Here is a 14,533-nt window from a genome sequence, read left to right as displayed (position 1 = left end):
TTGGTTCTGGTACCCATAAAATCAACCTCCCTACACATGTTATTTTAAGCCTATCACCAGAAGACAATATTAGACATTTTGAAGTAAAACGGAATATCCGTAGCCAACTATTTAAATGGATAATTTATCCCTGATTAATTAGTATTAGTTTGGTTGATTAAGAGATGTTTAATCTTATTCACATATAAATCAACTAATCTTATTTCATCATCAATACATGAAAAAAGTAAAAAAATAAAAATTTAAATATCAACCCAAACTTGGTGGATTTCATGCACTTGTAGACCGATTCTAGGTTGATTTTTTTAATTCACGAAGAAAACCCAAGATCGGTTATTACTTATCACGAAAGACAACTATTAGAAACAGAAAGTTGTTAACGTACGCATAGACCGATTATGTGATACTTTCATAAAAAAAATATTCATTTATAGGCACATGCATTACATAGTTCAGGAAAATAACACATTATATATGACAATTTAGTACGTGAATTCTTGAATCTCACACATCAATACATCGTCAATAAACCTCTGAGCATGATGGTACAACACCACATATTCCATATGGTGAATGAACTTTGTTTCCCTATTACAAATTCTTCGTAGGCCATTGAACCGTTATAAATGATATTAAATGAATTACACGCTAGGGTGCAAACGTTAAACGGCGAGATAGGTATATAAATATGGGATTACTCATTTTTCACTAAGAGGATCTTGTGGATGATGGTCGTACACCATTTTCTAATTTTAACATACTCTCGCATTGCACTTTTTATGTATTCGAATCGAAATACTAGGTCTCCCCATCTATGTTTTTTTGGATCCGTGTGCGCTCGTAATAGAACTCTTTCAAATCTCTTCCAAAACATTGAATATAGTTCATTAGGAGGTCGTGGAAGGCTGGAATAAACGATTTCACGAGTTGTATATCTTCTTCCGGATCCCATTCCATTTTTCTAAGCTTTATTTGAGTAGTGAATGAAGTAGGAGTGTCTCAAAGCTGCAATTTTAGGGGAAAATGTGCTTGGGAAATAGATTGTCCTTATATAGTTGAAGAGTCAACATTTTTTTTTTAAATCAACTCAGACAATCGGCTTTTAATGATAACCACATAGACCAGTTTTGACCTTGCTAAATCATGTAAAATTTTCCTTACCACTGTCGGTTCCACGTAATCCGATTCTTTTCAAAAAAAAAAAAAAAACACAGAAGCTGACTGTTTTGCTTACAAGAATCGGATTATATGTGTTACCACATAGACCGATTCTAGTAGGTTATCAACATTCTGTATTTTTTTGTTTCTCAGAAGCGATCTTTAACTATCTCTCTATAAACCGATTATGAACCCTGGAAAAATAATATAATTAACTTCTCAGAATCAATATATGTAGTAAACAGTAAATACCGATTCTGTAATTGTAACCCTGGAGAAAATCCGTAATCGGTTTTTAGGAAGATAAACGTAAACACATTGTGACTGAATAAACTGCCATAATCCTATATTTTCTTCCCAAATTGTAGTTTTTTTCGCGTCTTAGGCAAACATGATAACTTCAAAACTAACCAGATTCATTCATCCATAAACTAACGAACATAACCTAACATAGTTCGACCAACAAACATAAGTTTAATTCATAAGTTTTGACTCAGTAATTATCCATAGTTAAAAAGCACAAGTTCATTCATTCATCATCATCTTCATCAGCATCAACATCCCCACCACGTCCACGTCCACGACCAAGAACACCTCATCCTCGTTTAGAAGGTATTTCTTCGCCGACATCATGTTGGGCGTCGCTTGATTCACATTGAGAGTTTCTTTTCGCAATGACTTTCTTACTCTTTGGATTTGTCTTCTCCACCGCTTCCCAAACTTTGTACTCGTATTTACCTCTTCCAGACTGTTCTCTTGATTCTCTTTGACCTTTACTCCTTCTCATATACATAGCCTTGCTTTGTTTATCAAATGACACCCTATTCGTCTTCTCTGTTTTCATATTAAACAACAAACATTGAACAAATTACGCTAAAACCATTAACGAAACCATTGAGTAACAATATGCACCAAATATTCGAGAGCTTTTTCTTGGTCCTTGATTTGGGGTCTCTCCTCTACTCGTATCACTCGAGTATACAAAATATGGAGGTACCATGTCATATAATCGGAGTTGCCTAATCATTTGTTTTGGGGTATCCATCCACCTTGTTGATGTGGTATCTTCTATTATCCCAATCTGTATATGATGGTACGAGATTGTGAAAACCTCAATATCGTTGTCAAGAGACTTATAATTTTTCATGTCCAATTTATACTTTCCAAGTGCTGAGATATCTTATATACCGTCGCATTATATCGCGACTCTCGTCGGATTGTACATTACATATCCTTTGGGGTGAAACAAAGGGTTAAAATAACATTGATATTTGCACCCAACCATCCTTCCTTCAGCAAAATCCAACTTGTAAAGGTGAAAGACAACATCTTTCGCTGTAAAGTTGTCCAGTCGGTGTCTCAACTCCAGATATTCCTCTTTTGGGGACTTTGGATTACCGTTGAAGGTGTATTTATCTCCATAACAAGAACTGTCCCAGTGCTTGTTTATAAAAGCCTTTTCAGCAAACTCTGGGAATTGCAAATATATCTGCACCTGCATAAGATCCATCTCTAATTTGGTTCCTTTGAGCCCTAGAATCCTTTCTCAAATTGTTCAACGGGTGTGCAAGGATGTCAGAGCCCCAAAAGAATTCAACACTTTTGTGAAAGGGTTGTAGCAGTTGAATATAGTTTGCGTCATACGGGAACCTGAAACATCGGGAAAGATAACATCTCCCAAGATGTAGAGCACATATGCGTGGACTGTAGCTTCGATATGTTCCTTAGTCACCTCTTTTTCATATGCAAGAAGATTATGTATTCCCATGAATTGGTCCCTCAAGCTCGCAAGACAAAATATCCTTTCCTTTGCTTGACCTATAAGCATCTATGACTTGGTCTTCTCCTCATCCCAACCGAACACATTCTTGGTGAACTTGTAAATTTTGTCCCACCCAAGATCATTCACGCTAGTCTTTCCCCCTCACTATTTATCAACTCCGTTTCATTTGGATTTATTACTATTTATCCAACCAGAAGATAGAAAGTATTTTTTTCTTGTAAAATCTCTCGGTGAAGGCGGAAATAAGAGGTTTGTCGTTTCCAATAACTGAATTATCGACCACAACCAAAAACCTCGTAAAATCGAATAGTTTGATTACTTCCAGTAATTCTCATACACCAGCTTCTTTTCCTTCCAGTGGCCATAAGGTCATCATACTCTCTGATGTTCCTGGCTTCATAGGAAGCATGATATCAGCGTGCTCCTAAAAATAATCATTACACAATAATTAAAACACTAAGTGGATAATAAGTTATATCTTAAATAAAATAAGGTTGCGATATTTACTATTAGGGGCAGATGAGAGCGGACTAACTCTCTTTGTACCCCTATAACAATAGTCCTTCATCACTGGGTAACCCATAAACAGGATCAGTAAGACTGCGTGGGAACATCTTCTTCGGGTCAGGGATGTGGTTCCCTTTCTTCTTCTTTGGACCATCTTTTTTACCTTGTTTTTGAACTTGATCTTCAACTTGTTGTTGAACTTCTCCTTCTCCCTCCTTATTCTTCATCAACCTCCTTGCCACTTTCTTCTTCATCAACTTCCTTGTCACCAGTTTGTTCTTCATTCCTTTCTTCTTCAGTAGGTGTATCTGAACCACATTCATCTTGTGGTGGAAGGTACGCTTGAGGTGGTGGTTCATAGATGTGAATCCCTTTCGGTTTACCCGTCGATCCCCTACGGTATTTAACATCCAAGTTTTTGCACTTTCGACGAGGTTCCAGACTCTGAGCAGAAGCAAGTTTATTTTTATATTTCTTTTCGGGTTGTCTTTAGTATCCCTTGTTGTCCCTGGATAATAAGGGGATAAACGATAAACAATAATCAAATCAAAGTATATTTATGAATTCCAAGTATAGAATCGATTACACGATACACACACAAAGATCGATTCTTAACATGGCACAGAAGTAATTGTTTTGTAGAAGTGCTCATGTAATCCGATTCTAGGTTAAAAAGTATACAAAAAAGTTGGGAATTTTTTCCACCAAGAAACGGTTTATATGGACATTTACATAAACCGATTATGGGCTAAGCAGTTAAGAAATCAAAGACTACATAATCGGTTTATGTGGACATTCATTCAATCTGATTCTAAAAAAATAAAAACATACATAAAAACATTTATGTCTTCCATACCAGAATCGGTCTATGTGGGCATGAACATGGACCGATTCTTGTTAAATTTTCTCCAACCAGAAAACACTTCCAGAAAAAGCGGTCGTTGTGGGCATGAACAACGACCTTTTCCTAGAGAAATTGGTTTACAATTCTATTTACGTAGATTCTGGTAAACTCGTAAAACTTTGATTTCAAAAAAAAAAGTCAAATTCAAATTTTGAGTGATTTCATGTTATTAAAACCTAATTTAAAGGATTGGGTTAATTGAAAAGCAATTCATGCCATTTTCTCAGCTTGTGTGGCGCTAAAAGTTGGTTCTTCTTCCGTAACCGTTGGCTTTGATGGTTGTTTATTTCGAGGTTGTTAAAAAAAGATTTATACTAAGCCGTAGTTGACCAACCTAAAACATCTTCTGACCCCCAATTATCTTCTCTTTTAAGTCGCTCTCCCAATTCCTAGATCGTCCAAACTAGGATAAGTAATTCCAGTGGCTTTCTTCACTTGTGGATGATCCGTCATTTTATATAAGAAGAAAAAAGTGACTAATTGTTTTGTGGATCGTTGATACTCGACAAATTTTATGTAAAGACCCTCAAACTCGTCAACGCTATTAGACCATTCAAGTGACGATTTAGCCGATAATAACTCGATTAGTTAACACGAACATTAATTATTAGGAATTAATTTAACAACGAACTAGATATGGAATTAGTATCATTAGATAGATCTCGAAAAGTTACAATGAATGGACTACTTGAACGTGTCATTTGAATACCAGACGAAGATATAATCATCAGATACGTGTGAAGGGAAAAATAGTCGTTTTTCTTCTAGACCGAGTGGTTCCCGTATCAATTTTATGGGTGCCTTAATAAGTTTTGGTCGGCCTTATCCCCAGATCAAGAAGATAACTCTAGTTTCTCTTTCTTTTTCTCTTCATTCTCTTATTTTTTTTCTCTTTCTTTCTTCTTCTTCTCATTATTTCTTTCTTCCCCTGTTCTTCACGGCTGCGGTTTCTGAGAGAAGTGTGAGAATCGATTAGAGAGGGTTTGTCGATGAAGAGGTTCTGATGAGGTAGGAGATGGTGTTTCTGTTAAACATTATTCTTTCTTCCCCTGTTCTTCACGGCTGCGGTTTCTGAGAGAAGTGTGAGAATCGATTAGAGAGGGTTTGTCGATGAAGATGTTCTGATGAGGTAGGAGTTGGTGTTTCTGTTAAAAATTAAGAAGAAGATTGATATGATGATATAAATCGAAGTTAGGGTTTCTGATATTTATTGGAGTTACGATTTCAGATGATTAAGAAGACATTTAAGGATGGGTTGGTCGATCTGATGATCATGGTGGTGTTAAGTCGTGTGTTGATACAAAATCAGAAAAAATCAAAACAATGGTTTTCAATTTAATTTTGGAGTTGTTTGGATTTGAGATGTAGATCGAGTTGCTGATGGATTGAGAACTAATGGGTGTTCGTTTAAATGAAATTTTGAAGTTAATTTGGTGAAGATTCGAGAATTAGGGTTCCTGTTCTTTCCCAAAACAGAAACTGGATCTTTGGTGGAATTCTTGCTTGCACAATGGAAAGAGCCACTGGTTTATCTCTCGACCGAATTAAATTAACCAAAGGTGTGCGTTCATGAGCCCATGCTAAACTTTCAATCAATTCCTGCCATGTTGGATGTGAAAGACATGTATTGTTCAAAATGTGTCATTTTTTCTTTAGCGAGATGCAAACACTAATAGAATTAGAAACATTCATTATCTCTGAAACAATGAATTGAGTTCTGCTCCCGATTGATTTGGCGTATTAGCAATTAAGGGGATACCAAAGTTTAGGTAAGCTTCTAATTATTCTAAGTTTGTGATTTTAAATTGGATTGTTTAAATTGTTGAGGTTAAGTAGTTATGAATGAAACTGAAATTGAGGTGTGTTGATGATATAAGCCTTGAGAAAGTAAAGGATGAACTGTTGTTGTTGAGATTTTGAGAAATTGGTAATGATGTTGTAGTGACAGATGAGTTTGGATGACAGTGTTGCTGCTAGTGTTTCTGTATTGCAGATGAGGTAGAGAAGTTGATGATGATTGTGGAATTGAGTTGACGAATGTATCTGTGTGTAATTATTGAAGTGATAATGAGAGTGTTGTTAGAGTTCCAGTTGTGTATACCAAGTTGCCTGAGTTGGTAAATGTTATTTACAGATATTGATGAAGTTTAATTGATAGTGGAACATAGAATGGTTATCAAATTGAAGTGATGGTTGAGTTGCAGCTGTAGGAAGTGTCAATGGAAATGTGGTTGTAATTAAATTTGTAGTTTATAAATGAAGATTTCAGGTTGGTAAGTATTGAGATGAAGTTTAGTTCATGCTGGTTTTGTTGTTTGAGTTGAAGATCAGAAGTAGTGGTCACTGGAGATGGTGTTGTTTGTAAAGATGAGGTGAAATGGATTTGAAAGGAGTTGGTGATTAACCAAAGGTTGTAGACCTGGAGTTGTTGTTGCTATGTGAATTGATATTGTAGCAGAATATAGGAACATTGTTGCTTAAAGCTGCAATTGCAGGTAAGCATAGTTTGAAGTTGTAATTCAAATTTGAAGTTTGTTTAAGAATGAATGTATTGATGCAATGTACAAAATGAAGTTGAACTGGGGTTAAAATCACAATTGTGTAAAACCCTTTGACCTATCTGACTGAACTTATTCAGTCTGACTCGGTTTGTCCTTGTCTGATTCAGTTGTCTGACTGACTGAGTTAACCCAATAAGCAGACCTGACTAGTTTTGACTCAGTAGACCTTGACCGAGTTGACTCTGTCGACTGACGTTTACTGTTAGTTGACCTTGACCGACAGTTTGATCGTTAGAGACTGTTAGTTAACCAGGCCTTATGTTAATGGGCTGAGTTTGGCGGACTTGGGCTTAGACCTAGTACTCCTATTTTGATTGTTTGGATCCTTAGGGTCCGAATTAGCCTTCAGTTTCTTCTACAGTTTTTTAGATCTTCTTAAGACTTGTCTAATGGATTATAGAACCAATCTAATTGAGTTAGTAAACCTTAGATATGCTAAAGATAGATAATAAAAAGGTGTAAAGTCATAAATGGGCTTAGAACCATTAGATAGTTTACTTAGTTTAAATGGAACTTGAATGAGATTATGTTATGAGCCTTGTGTGAACCTTTTGGCTAAATTCTTAGAGTGCTTGTGTTGTTAACAGTTAGTCTATTTAACAACGATCGATTCAAAGGATGAACCAGTGGATCGTGGATCTCGAAGTAGGTGTGGCTTGTCATCAAAAGAGGTGAGAATACTTTTAACTCTTTTGAAACCATTGTTGTTTCTTTTACAAAATCTTATGTTTAACAAACTCATGCATTGTCAGTTTGTGCATTTCATGCATTGTTTAGTTTGTATTATGATTGTTCTGTTGATTCTTTGAATCTTTCCATGAATTGGAAAGGACCTGTAATGTTTTGTTGTCAACATGAATTGTTATGGGAAATGAGAATTTCCACGTGTGGTATATATGATACGCTCCTTCATTTATATCTACATGAATTCAACTTTTATGCTTATTAGGTGTGAAACAACCCAGCATCAATATAGCTATGTAGGTGTGGAAAAACTCGGCATCACTAATATATATTGTTTGAAGAAGGAGGTTGTCCATATACATGTTTGTGCATTTCCAGTGACTTAGTCACTTTGATGTTTGGGAAAACATGAATTGTTTTCCAAATCTTGCTCATGATGTCTCTAAAGTTAAATGTTATTCCTGCTGGCCCCCCCTTTTAGGGATGATGTGCTCACCCATTCTCACTTTTAGTTTCAGAGACAGATCAGAGTTGCACAGCTGAAGCTTCGAGGAGTTGAGTTTATTAGTTTGATTAACTTCGGCTATGTTATTATGTTGTATGTTTTATTTGTAAACCAAATAACTAATGTATATGTATCATTTGAGAGAAGTTCTTGTATATATATAATTCTGAGCGGGGCTAGTTTTGAGTTAAGTTTTGTAGCAGATTTCTTAAGTGAATGTTTAACTATTTGATTTAGATTCGTAGTGCCTCTTTATTTAGTTAATCTTTTGGATTAGTCAGCTGCTAGCCTGCTAACTTAGGGGGCGCTACAGTGTTGGTATCAAAGCTCACTATTAGATCTTATATGGGAAATAATAGGAATAGCCAGTGCCAGTTAGAGAACTAAATTAGTTTAGAACTGGGTTCGGTTGTGAGGTAAATCTTAATCACTAAAAGCTATCAATAATTAAAAGAATTATTTGATTGATGATTTGTTTGTTTGTTTGTTTGTATGTGTAATTCAGTAAAAATTGTTGCGTACTCCCATAACTTTAGCTAATAAGGATTTGAGAATAATTAATCTAAAAATATGCACACTTACACAATTCAATACTAAAAATAGTGAGATTAGTATTATTGATAAATCTTGAAAGTCGCATATATACTTTTTAAGCACCTTGACTTATTTGTAGGGTCAATAATTTATTATCACATAATAAGGATACTTTTGGGACTCAATAATAATTGGAAGACTAGTTAGAATAAGAGTTCGACCATCGATGTTAATAATAAAAATATTATTATAATAACTATAGGATAATAACATCAAAATGTAATTTTTGTTAATTGTACAACTTAAGGATTATTTAGCAATAATATAAAATTTAATTACGATTAACTTTTATCGGCCTAAGAAATAAGAAATAAATGTTAATACCAAACGATTGTGACAAATTGGTAGTGATTAGTCACTTATATCCAGTTACATAATGAAATAAACAAATAGATACATTGAAGATAATATGTAATAATTTAGATAACTAAATTGTTTAAAATGTTGTGAACTATTTATATATTTTACGAAATAAATTATAATACTTACACCAATTACGATAAAATTTTAGAAACTAATTAATTTTAATAAATTAATAATTAGTTAATCCAGCACTGGGGAATAGTGAAGGTTGTGTTTTGTATGTTCGTAGGAAGGCATTGTTCGGCTTGACCAATCTTGACAGGGCAACTGCATTCAGAGATGACCGATCATAGAAGTTTGGTATAATTCGTTAGGAAACCAATAATTACAAATTTACTTAGAAAGATTCGTAGGAATTTCCTTTGTAATTAGAGACAATCATCTCATAGATAGAAATTAGTGTAAAGATCCTAAAGACTATAATATACAGTTTTCATTGTATAAATTAGTGTAAGAAACTTAATTAGACTTCCATATTAAATAGATCTTTAATCAGCATAATTGAACCTACAACTACAAATTTTAATCTTAGTTGTAGAGAGCCATATAGGTTTGTACTTTGTTTTGTGTTGTTTGCGCTTAAACAAGAGATGAGATTAATTATAAGGTGGGGAGTTATGAAGACCAGAAGGATGGTTCGATTTTCGAGGACGGAAATATATAAGGTGGAGAGAATGTAAAGACCCTCAAGCTCGTCAACGCTATTAGACCAGTCAAGTGACGATTTAGCCGATAATAACTCGATTAGTTAACACGAACGTTAATTATTAGGAATTAATTTAATAACGAACTAGATACGGAACTAGTATCGTTAGATAGACCTCGAAAATTTACACAGAATGAACTACTTGAACGTGTCATTTGAATACCAGACGAAGATATAATCATTAGATACGTGTGAAGGGAAAAATAGTCGTTTTGCTTCTAGACCGAGTGGCGCCCGTATCAATATTTGGGGTGCCTTAATAAGTTTTGATCGGCCTTATCTCCAGATCAAGAAGATAACTCTAGTTTCTCTTTCTTTTTCTCTTCATTCTCTTATTTTCTTTCTCCTTCTTTCTTTCTTCTTCTTCTCGTTTCTTCTTTCTTCCCATGTTCTTCACGGCTGCGGTTTCTGAGAGAAGTGTGAGAATCGATTAGAGAGGGTTTGCCGATGAAGTTGCTCTGATGAGGTAGGAGTTGGTGTTTCTGTTAAACATTAAGAAGAAGATTGAGATGATGATATAAAATCGAAGTTAGGGTTTCTGATATTCATTGGAGTTACGATTTCAGATGATTAAGAAGATATTTAAGGATGGGTTGGTCGATCTGATGATCATGGTGGTGTTAAGTCGTGTGTTGATACAAAATCAGGAAAAATCAAAATAATGGTTTTCAATTTGATTTTGGAGTTGTTTGGATTTGAGATGTAGATCGAGTTGTTGATGGACTGAGAACTAATGGGTATTTGTTTAAATGAAGTTCTGAAGTCAATTTGGTGAAGATTCGAGAATTAGGGTTCTTGTTCTTTCCCAAAACAGAAACTGGATCTTTGGTGGAATTGATTTGGCGTATTAGTAATTAAGGGGATACCAAAGTTTGGGTAAGCTTCTAATTATTCTAAGTTTGTGATTTTAAATTGGATTGTTTAAATTGTTGAGGTTAAGTAGTTATGAATGAAATTGAAATTGAGGTGTGTTGATGATATAAGCCTTGAGAAATTAAAGGATGAACTGTTGTTGTTGAGATTTTGAGAAATTGATAATGATGTTGTAGTGACAGATGAGTTTGGATGACAATATTGCTTCTAGTGTTTCTGTATTGCAGAGGTGGTAGAGAAGTTGATGATGATTGTGGAATTGAGTTGATGAATATATGTGTGTGTAATTATTGAAGTGATAATGAGGGTGTTGTTGGAGTTCCAGTTGTGTATACCAAGTTGTCTGAGTTGGTAAATGTTATTTACAGATATTGATGAAGTTTAATTGATAGTGGAACATAGAATGGTTATCAAATTGAAGTTATGGTTGAGTTGCAGTTGTAGGAAGTGTCAGTGGAACTGTGGTTGTAATTAAATTTGTAGTTTAGAAATGAAGATTTCAGGTTGGTAAATATTGATATGAAGTTTAGTTCATGATGGTTTTGTTGTTTGAGTTGACGATTAGAAGTAGTGGTCACTGGAGATGGTGTTGTTTGTAAAGATGAGGTGAAATGGATTTGAAAGGAGTTGGTGATTAACCAAAGGTTGTAGACCTGGAGTTATTGTTGCTATGTGAATTGATATTGTAGCAGAATATAGGAACATTGTTGCTTAAAGCTGCAATTGCAGGTAAGCATAGTTTGAAGTTGTAATTCAAATTTGAAGTTTGTTTAAGAATGAATGTATTGATGCAATGTACAAAATGAAGTTGAACTGGGGTTAAAATCACAATTGTGTAAGAACCTTTGACCTATCTGACTGAACTTATTCAGTCTGACTCGGTTTGTCCTTGTCTGATTCAGTTGTCTGACTGACTGAGTTAACCCAATAAGCAGACCTGACTAGTTTTGACTCAGTAGACCTTGACCGAGTTGACTCTGTCAACTGACGTTTACTGTTAGTTGACCTTGACCGACAGTTTGATCGTTAGAGACTGTTAGTTGACCAGGCCTTATGTTAATGGGCTGAGTTTGGCGGACTTGGGCTTAGACCTAGTACTCCTATTTTGATTGTTTGGATCCTTAGGGTCCGAATTAGCCTTCAGTTTCTTCTACAGTTTTTTAGATCTTCTTAAAGACTTATCTAATGGATTATAGAACTAATCTAATTGAATTGGTAAACTTTAGATATGATAAAGATAGATAATAAAAAGGTGTAAAGTCATAAACGGGCTTAGAACCATTAGATAGTTTACTTAGTTTAAATGGAACTTGAATGAGATTATGTTATGAGCCTTGTGTGAGCCTTTTGGCTAAATTCTTAGAGTGCTTGTATGATTAACAGTTAGTCTATTTAACAACGATCGATTCAAAGGATGAACCAGTGGATCGTGGATATCGAAGTAGGCGTGGCTTGTCATCAAAAGAGGTGGGAATACTTTTAACTCTTTTGAAACCATTGTTGTTTCTTTTACAAAATCTTATGTTTAACAAACTCATGCATTGTCAGTTTGTGCATTTCATGCATTGTTTAGTTTGTATTATGATTGTTCCGTTGATTCTTTGAATCTTTCCATGAATTGGAAAGGACCTGTAATATTTTGTTGTCAACATGAATTGTTATGGGAAATGAGAATTTCCATGTGTGGCATATAGGATACGCTCCTTCATTTATATCTACATGAATTCATCTTTTATGCTTATTAGGTGTGGAACAACCCAGCATCAATATAGCTATGTAGGTGTGCAAAAACCCGGCATCACTAATATATATTGTTTGAAGAAGGAGTTTGTCCATATACATGTTTGGGCATTTCCAGTGACTTAGTCACTTTGATGTTTGGGAAAACATGAATTGTTTTCTAAATCTTTCTCATGATTTCTTTAAAGTTAAATGTTATTCCTGCTGGGCACCCTTTTAGGGATGATGTGCTCATCCATTCCCACTTTCAGTTTCAGAGACAGATCATAGGTGCGCAGTTGAAGCTTCGAGGAGTTGAGTTTATTAGTTTGATTAACTTCGGCTATGTTATTATGTTGTATGTTTTATTTGTAAACCAAATGACTAATGTATATGTATCATTTGAGAGAAGCTCTTGTATATATATAATTCTGAGCTGGGCTAGTTTTGAGTTAAGTTTTGTAGCAGATTTCTTAAGTGAATGTTTAACTATTTGATTTAGATTCGTAGTGCCTCTTTATTTAGTTAATCTCTAGGATTAGTCAGCTGCTAGCTTAGGGGGCGCTACATTTTCATTTGAAAATGAAAAAACAAAAAAAAGGGAGAAGAAGAGAATAAGAATCGATTGATGAAAGAGTAGAGATGAAATGGAAATAAAAAGAATTATTATGATTCAATGGGGGTAAATTGGTAGTATTAAGATTTAATGGAAGGTAAATTGGTAGTTTCATCGTATTTAGACGCCCTTTATCCTTATCATAGGGAGGCACATCAAAGAGCATAGAGTCATCGAATGATATACAAATGAGGGAGGATCCCCTCACACTTTTATTCTCACATTATCTCACTTATTGGACATTATTTATTTAAAAAAAAAACCCAAAAATTACGAATCTGAAACTAATATTTTGGAGATATGTTCCTCTTATAAAGCTCTACGCTCTCACCAAAAATGAGCATATTCTGAAACGTATAACACCATCCACTACTTTGAAAATCAACCCCTGAGAATCAACAGATCTTTAACCATTGAAATTAAGATCGGTCGATGATGGGGTTATACATTTCGGAATGCGCTCATTTCCGGTAGGTATGTCGAGCTTTGCAATAAGAACATATCCCAAAAAATTTAACTTTTAATTTATTACTACTTAGTTTTTAGTAGGATATACCAGTTAGACCTAATAATAATATATTAGAGTTAGTTTGGTCCAGTTGACCGAGTCAACAGTCTGTTTGGTCCTTTTTAAAAATATATATTGTTGTTTGGTCCTAGATATTATTTTTTGGTCCTAGGGTGGACAATACTCATGCACGATGATGTCATGGATGATGTAACTTTCCTTTTATAGTGACAGAAATACCCTTTAATTTGGGACCATATGTATAAAATAAAATCAATAGAAAATATTTTATTTCCAAATTCACTTTCTCTCTCTTCTTTAACTTTCAGATCTAGTTTCTCTCTTCTCTCCATTTTTGTTTTTATGCTTCTGATGATGAAGATGATGGTGAACGACGAAGGTTTTAAGTTTTTTCTTTTATGTTGTTGCTGCTACTGTTGAAGATGATGAGGACGATGTAGATTTTGTGTTTCTTGGTCACTGTTTGTTGATGCTGCTGTTGGTTAATACGATGAAGATGATGAAGACAACAATGATTTTGTGCTTTCTTCTTCTCTGCTGCTACTGCTGCTGCTGTTGAAAATGATGAAGTTCATTGATTAGAATGAACTATGTTTCTTTCTTCTTTGTTATTGTTGAAGATGATGAAGACGAGTTTCTACTGCTGTTGAAGATTTGAAGATTATGAAAATTATGAATGTTTGGTTTGAAGATTCGAAGATTATGAAGATTTGATTTAGAGAGATTAATTTGATTTTCTGGTGAGTTTCATTTAATCTTTGTAAATCATCTTTTTGTTCTTTGATTTTTGTAGATCTGTGTTTTTAATTAGGTGTTCATTCGAATAATAAACTCTGTTTTTTTCTTCATAATAATGAAAGTTTTGTTATGTGTTTCATTCGAAAAAACGAACTCTGTGTTTTATTATGTATTCATTTTTATAAATGAACTTTATTTTAGTCTTAATTTAGTTTGTTTTAATTAGCTGTTCATTTGAAAGAATGAACTCAGTTTTTTTGTTCATAGTAATGAACTTTGATTAAATGTTCATT

At 34.3% G+C, this 14,533-nt stretch overlaps 1 long non-coding RNA gene across 2 annotated transcripts; it reads left to right on the top strand.

Moving 5' to 3' along the window:
• The first annotated feature begins 5,224 nt into the window (after positions 1 to 5,224).
• On the top strand, positions 5,225 to 8,366 carry LOC113322914. 2 transcript variants are annotated; one of them, XR_003347354.1, is made up of 3 exons: positions 5,225 to 6,847; positions 7,501 to 7,584; positions 8,110 to 8,366. It is a non-coding gene; the product is annotated as an uncharacterized LOC113322914 (long non-coding RNA). The 2 variants fall into 2 exon arrangements; XR_003347355.1 differs by having other exon boundaries at positions 8,116 to 8,327.
• Positions 8,367 to 14,533: the final 6,167 nt, after the last annotated feature.

The sequence above is a fragment of the Papaver somniferum genome, chromosome 11 (genome assembly GCF_003573695.1).
Source record: "Papaver somniferum cultivar HN1 chromosome 11, ASM357369v1, whole genome shotgun sequence".
NCBI lineage: Eukaryota > Viridiplantae > Streptophyta > Magnoliopsida > Ranunculales > Papaveraceae > Papaver > Papaver somniferum.
Note: the sequence above shows the minus strand (reverse complement) of the source record. Positions and strands in the feature narration are given on the sequence as shown.